Source organism: Pristiophorus japonicus, chromosome 5 (genome assembly GCF_044704955.1).
Source record: "Pristiophorus japonicus isolate sPriJap1 chromosome 5, sPriJap1.hap1, whole genome shotgun sequence".
In the NCBI taxonomy this organism is placed as follows: Eukaryota; Metazoa; Chordata; class Chondrichthyes; family Pristiophoridae; genus Pristiophorus; species Pristiophorus japonicus.
This window is the reverse complement of record NC_091981.1, coordinates 131,610,239-131,617,173: the sequence shown is the minus strand read 5'-3', so window position 1 is coordinate 131,617,173 and position 6,935 is coordinate 131,610,239. Positions and strand designations below refer to the sequence as shown.

General features: G+C 46.3%; 1 long non-coding RNA gene across 1 annotated transcript; it reads left to right on the top strand.

Annotated features, from left to right (window-relative positions):
- Positions 1-1,015: 1,015 nt before the first annotated feature.
- Positions 1,016-5,876, top strand: LOC139263889 (uncharacterized). The gene is made up of 2 exons (XR_011593239.1): positions 1,016-1,171; positions 3,185-5,876. It is a non-coding gene; the product is annotated as an uncharacterized lncRNA (long non-coding RNA).
- The last annotated feature ends 1,059 nt before the right edge of the window (positions 5,877-6,935 follow it).

Genomic DNA, 6,935 nt, shown 5'->3' with positions numbered 1-6,935 from the left:
TAATAAAAAAGCATAATGAAGTTAACCCCGCTACCGGGGTGTTGACAGAAGGGGAGGAACATAGCTGTAGGGAACAAGTAGAGGAGGAAATGGATAGCGGGGTAAAGGAAGAGCCATTAGACAACCCAGATGAGACTTTATGGGCCCAAGTTTCCACACGATAAAAAACGGGCGCCCCTCCGAGCTGGGCGCCTGTTTTTCACGCCACAAAGTGCGCCTAAAAAAACCCTCCGTATTCTCCACCTGCCTGCAGGTCCTCTGGCCCTCGGCGCGGCGCAGCAGGAGCTGTAGGGGGCGGAGCTAGGACCCTGCGCCGAAAACATTGCCGGGAGCTCTGCACATGTGCGCTACAGTGGGCACGCAAGTGCAGTAGCTCCAGGCGCCCGAAACTGTGTGGGAGGGGCCCGAAGCACGCAGCCCCTAGCCCTGGCTGAATGGCCTCACTGGGGCTGCATGAATAAGGCTCCTCCCACGGCCAGCTCCTGCTTCCTGCTGACTCCCGCTCCTGCTTTCCCCCCACCCCCCCCCCCCCGGACCCGACCCGACCTAGAACTCTGTACTGTTTCTTTTTAAGTTGCCACTTGATGGTGGGAGACACTTCAGTCACATAGACCTCGTCAAAATGGGGGCTGATGGTTTTAGTAACCTCTACGTCTCCAGCTCTGAGATTAAGCACCCTGCCCGTCCTCCAGTGCGTCCCCACCCTGAGCAGCTGAAGGAACTGCTCCTCAGAGAAGACGAGCTGCCGCTCCTGCTTCCCCGCGCCCCCCCCCGCCTGTCGCTTCCGCCCCCCAGACCGGACCAGACCCGACTCGACCCGTCTGCGTCTGCCGCTCCCGCTCCCACCCGACTCGACCCGACTCTACTCTCGCCCCCGGACTGGATCCGACCTGACCTCCCCTTCCCCGACCTGAGCTCCCTCTCCCCGACCTGACCTCCCTCCCTCTCTCCCTCTCTCCCTCTCTCCCTCCCTCCCTCCCTCTCTCCCTCTCTCCCTCTCCCTCCCTCCCCCGCCGACCCGAACCGAACCTCTCTCCCCGACCCGACCCAACGCCACCTACCTCTGGTGCTGGGGACAGGCCCTGCCCGAAATCTCGGGCCCGGCCCGCTCAGCCTTCGGTCCCGATGGCAAACCACTTCCTAAAGGCCTGCCTGAAGAACTTTCACACAGGTAGGAACATGGTTTATTTAATCTTTTCTTTGCTTATAAATGTTTATTCAGGTTGGATTTATTTGTATAATATTTGTATAAGTATAACTAAGGATTTATTGTAGAATTTAATAACTTCCCTTCCCCCCACCTCCCCCCCCCACCTCGTTCTGGACGCCTAATTTGTAACCTGCGCCTGATTTTTTAATGTGTAGAACAGGTTTTTTCAGTTCTACAAAAATCTTCACTTGCTCCATTCTAAGTTAGTTTGGAGGACGTTTTCACTGTGGAAACTTTGAAATCAGGCGTCAGTGGCCGGACACGCCCCCTTTTGAAGAAAAAATTCTGTTCCAAAGGAGAACTGTTCTACCTGACTAGAACTGCAGAAAAAAAAATGTGGAGAATTGCGATTTCTAAGATAGTCCGTTCTCCACCAGTTGCTCCTAAAAATCAGGCGCAAATCATGTGGAAACTTGGGGCCCTATATGTGGACGGATCCAGAAAATACATTGATGGAGAACCCCATACTGGGTGGGCGGTGGTAACACAGGAGGGAGAGACAATAATGGCAGGAGCACTCCCAGGAGACAAGTCAGCTCAGGTGGCAGAACTGGTGGCCCTTATAAAGGCTCTAGAGTCAGTTAAAGGAAAGCGAGTAAATATATATACAGATAGTCGATACGCTTTCGGGTGATTCACGATTATATGGCAGTCTGGTCACGACGAGGGTATGTGACATCTACTGGTGAGGTACAGCAAAGGAACCATGGGAAGCAGCGGTAATCAAGGTAAAAGCACACACAAAACTAACTAATAAGGGCCACACGCACCCACAAGACCTACCCACCTTGGGAAATCGGTTTGAAGACCTAGCAGCCAAACAAACGGCAGCTGAACGGAAGCTAGAGCCAGCATTTAAGGCTGAAATTCAACCAGTAATGACTAACAGTGTTCAGACAGACATAAATATAGCATAGGTCCAGCAAAGTGTCGATCAGGAAAAAAGACGTGAATGGAGTAAGCACGGGGCCCACCAAAAGGGTGATATATGGATATGGGGTTCCCGGGAGCAAGTTGTGGCACACAATGCTGCAGGCAACAAGTATTAAAATTCTAATACATACCGAGAGAAGTAACATGCTGTACCTGCTCTCGCAGTACTGGTGATGGCCAGGAATGGGGAAGGATGTAGCTAAATTTTGCCAGAGGTGCATTATTTGTGACAATATTATGTAGGCAGGGGATGCAAGGTACGAATGGGACATTAACCAAGGCCACAGGGATCTTGGGAGAATTTACAGATAGACTTCACCGGCCCCCCTGCTAGAGGATAGGGGAAAAAGGTATTGCCTGGTAATTATAGACCAGTTCACCTGGTGGGTGGAAGCCTTCATTACCAGGGACTGCTCCGCTTGGACGGTAGCGCAGATGCTGGCTAGTGAGGTGATAACCTCGGTGGGGAGTACCCCTACAGATATCATATCATCCCCAAAATTCGTGAATGGTGGAGAGAATGAATAGGACCTTAAAAACGGCCCTGTCCAAAGTAATCCAGGAGGCAGGCAAGGGCTGGACTGGGGTGTAGCAGCAATTCTAATGCGGCTCAGAGCCACCCCAGGGCAAACCACGGGACTAACACCCTATGAGCTGATGACTGGACTACCAGAGGACTTAGCTGGAGGAACAGGTGAAGCAGGGACCAATTCAGGATAGGCTAAGGTGGTACTTGGTCCAGCTAAACCAAGAGGTGCAGGCTATGAATAAAGAAGTTAAAAGCAGACAGCAGATAAGAGATCTAGAAATTCAGAATGAGGGAATGAGACCCGAAACGCTACCTAAAATAGGGGAACAGTTTATGATAAAGGTAACAGGGACGCGAAAGGGAATAGAGCCCCGATGGATGGGGCCATACTTGGTACTAATGACGAGCAATACTTGTGTTTGTCTACAGGAAACCACTGGGATTAGATGGAAGCACTGGACATGGGTAAAACCATATAACACTAAACAACCCCTGTCTGTTTTAACCCACAGTGAAGGTGCACCCAGTAACGACAAAGGAATAAGATAAACCTCAACCGACAAGCAAAATGAAGTGGGTATTACTGACCCTGGTAGGGATGGTGGCCATAGGAGCTCTGCCATTACCCCCGCAACTTAAAGGACACACGATGCCAGGAGGTTGGAAGGTGTCACAAAAGAACCGGATGCAGGACAATTTTACCTGTGAAGCCAAAAACAAATGTAATAGTTAGATATAACATATAATTGCACCTCATGCACCTTGGGAAGAGAGCCTCCTGACTGCACCGGAGACAAATGCCAACCCGGGAACCTCATGATAATAACACTTACTAACGAAATCATAACCCTGGAAAACAGGTGGGAACCAGAAGGCCCAACAATAATGTGTAAAAACTGGAGCGATCTAATCAGACAAAGCTAATAAAGGAATTTTACAGCGGAACCAATAATTACACTAAAAGTACTAATTGGACGAAGGTTGAGCTAAGGGATGGAGAATGGTGGTTATGTAAAAACGGAACCACAATAAATGACCGGGGCCATACCTCTTTATGATAAGCGTAAGAAATCCCCGCCACAACAAGGAACGGATGCCACATTTACAAAGGCTGCACGATACGTGCCTGAGCACACTGATAGTCCCTTCAATAATAAATTTAACAATAAATATACAGTATGACCGAAAGATGGTACCCAGGTATTGTAAGAACCCGGATCTTGCCCTAAAGATAACAAAAGCTTGTAATCGGCGACACATACTAGATACAGTACTAGGAGGGTTAGGTACAGGAATAGGAGCATTAAACTCAATGGATAGCGAGACGCTGCAGAATAAAATACAGAAAGTGGGACAATTGACTAAAGATGCCATAAGGTTGTCAGATGTATGGGAGGAACCCTTACAAGCCAATATCCTGTGGGGATGGCTGTCGGACAAAATGACATGGTAATGGGCAAATAAAACTAACTGGGAACAGCAACAGGTATCGGCCAATCTAACGCGAGAAGCCAATAAGACTCACTGACTTATAGTGGGCCTGATTGAGGAAGGACAAAGGGCTGAATTAGAAAGGATAGCATTTTCTGGGAATGCCCCAAGATGGGCTAAACACTCAGGCCAGATATGAAGCATACGCGATGTGATGAAGAGGGGATGTAATATGACTATATTGTTGGCTAATGTTACTAACATTCAGATATGGTGTGAGTTTGTGACCCTACCACAGCCATTCGGTAAAAACTTATGGAAGCCACAGTTTTACAGAAAATGGATAGACCCAAAGAATAAAACGCACGAAGGGATGGACTGTGTAAAGTGGCCATTCGGGCAAATATGCCCGCTACATACACCAGTGGTGGAACCATGCAGCATGGAAGGCACAGCAGGGGCTTGTGAATGGCAGCTGCAACCCCTAACTGATACCATAATACATGAAATCGGATAAAACTACATATGTGTAACCAGTACCCCACACGGTATACTTGAACGCGGATCGATTGGAACCTCCGGTAAATGAGTGTCGGAGGGAAATGTATGTCATCTTCAATGATAAAACGACCAAGTACTACCAAATAGGACAATGGAAAAATATTGCACAGCACAGAAGCACCAGAGGACTATCCATACTATCCTTGGTAGTGGACTTGAGAAAGTTAAGGGCCTTTTTGAAAAAACACATTTAGGTGACCAAGTACCTGGGAGAAGAAAGGGAATGGTTACTCAGACAGAAGGTCGTAATGAGTTACACAAAACAAGAACTGATCCGTGTGATGGTGGAACAAAGTGACCTCAAGGTTCATCACTGGTAGGACATTTTTAACGGCTGGTCACCTGAGGCATACACAGTCCTCAAATTGATGTGGCACCCAATTGTGATAATAATGGTAGTGGTGGGGATATGTATTGTGATCCAACTATATCTGATGTGCCGAACAGCAAACAGCCTTGTTAACTATGTAACGTAGGTGTAATAGGGAGGCGAATGAATTTGTAACGCGTTAGGGAAACAACTAAGACCCCCGAGTTTATGCTTTGTATGTACAAAAACAAATATAAGTAGCTTGCCAATAATCCCAGGGAAATGGTCAGGGGTAGTATGTAAAGACTCCATTAAAAGATGGAATTACGAGCGATCCCAAGGACAAGGGTTTGATCACCATTTCCGGCAGATGGCTCAGAACATATATGTGGCCGGCTGATTATTTAGGAATAATCAGGGACCAACAGGAGGGACTGAAGAGGTAAATTACAAATTCTTTATAATTGTGCCATTTTAAAATGGAGCTAACAGATTTTAAAATGGAATCCACAGCCTGGTTTACAGACTGTGAGAACATTCCTATGATATTCCAATTCAACGACTAAAGACCTTGGGCCTTGGGAGGTGAGAGTACAAAGAGATAACATAGAAACTGAAGCCGTAACAAGATACGGGTAGAATAGAAATGGACACGATAGCAACTGTCCGGACTTAGCATTTAAGGCATACGGAAGCCAGACTGGAGGAAGCACTGTACCAATGTACTAATCAATCATCATGTATCAATCATCATGTATTAATTGTAACTTGCGTAATTACATAATTACTTAATCTAAAACTGTATAAAGGACTACGTCTCCGAGTCTTTGGTGAGCACTGTTCTGAGGAAGAGTGTCTCCTCTGTCGACTTGTATAATAAACTGCATTCACTTTAAGGCTAACGGACTCCGAATGGTGGTTTGAAGTTAACCCTTACACTCTACTGTCACCGAAGTACCATAAACATTTTATTACCGAGATATCTTCACTGCTTTCCTCCTTCAGCTTCTGCACCTTTAGACTTGACTTTTCCAATGAACGCCTGGCTGGCCTCCCACATTCTACCCTACGTAAACTTGAGTTCATCCAAAACTCGGCAGCCTGTGTCCTAACACACACCAAGTCCCGTTCAACCATCATCCCTGTGCTTCGCTGACCTACATTGGCTCCTGGTTAAGCAACACCTCAATTTCAACATTTTCATCCTTGTTTTCAAATCCTTCCGTGGCCTCGCCCCTCCAGCCCCACAATCCCCCGAGATATCTGCGTCCCTCTAATTCTGCCCTCTTGAGCATCTCTAATTGTAATCGCTCAAGTCAAAGCCCCAAGCTCTGGAATTCCCTGCCTAAACCTCAATCTCTCTACCTCTCTCCTCCTTTAAGATGCTTCTCAAAACCTACCTCTTTGACCAATTTGCCCTAATTTCTCCTTATGTGACTTGTGTCCAATTTTTTGTGTTCTAATATTCTTGTGAAGCACCTTGGGATGTTTTACTATGTTAAAGATGCTATATAAATACAAGTTGTTACCATTTCTATGGCACTGTAGATCTAGTGCTCGCGACAGCGTGTAATGTTTTGTTTCTTTGGTAATTTTGTAGATTTACAAATGTTGAACACATGTTCTACAGGACTATACAGAAAAAATGCTTTTCATCCTTTTGCACTACTTATACTGACACTAAAGCCTTATAGGCATTTCAGGGATACGACCCATCCCCCATTCCTAAGGTGTCCTGATAAATGCAGATGTGTTATTTACTCATGCTGGTTCATTGTATCTACAGGTAGTACACCTTGCTACCCATTTTACTTTAGCAAAATGTAACATTTGTTCTGAAATAAATGAAAAAAAATGGTGATGGATGTTTCTTAGTTTATTTATGTATATGTGCCTTTCATATTGGTATTTATGTATTTTTCATTGACTGTTGTGTTTTGCATTGGTACAATGTAACACTT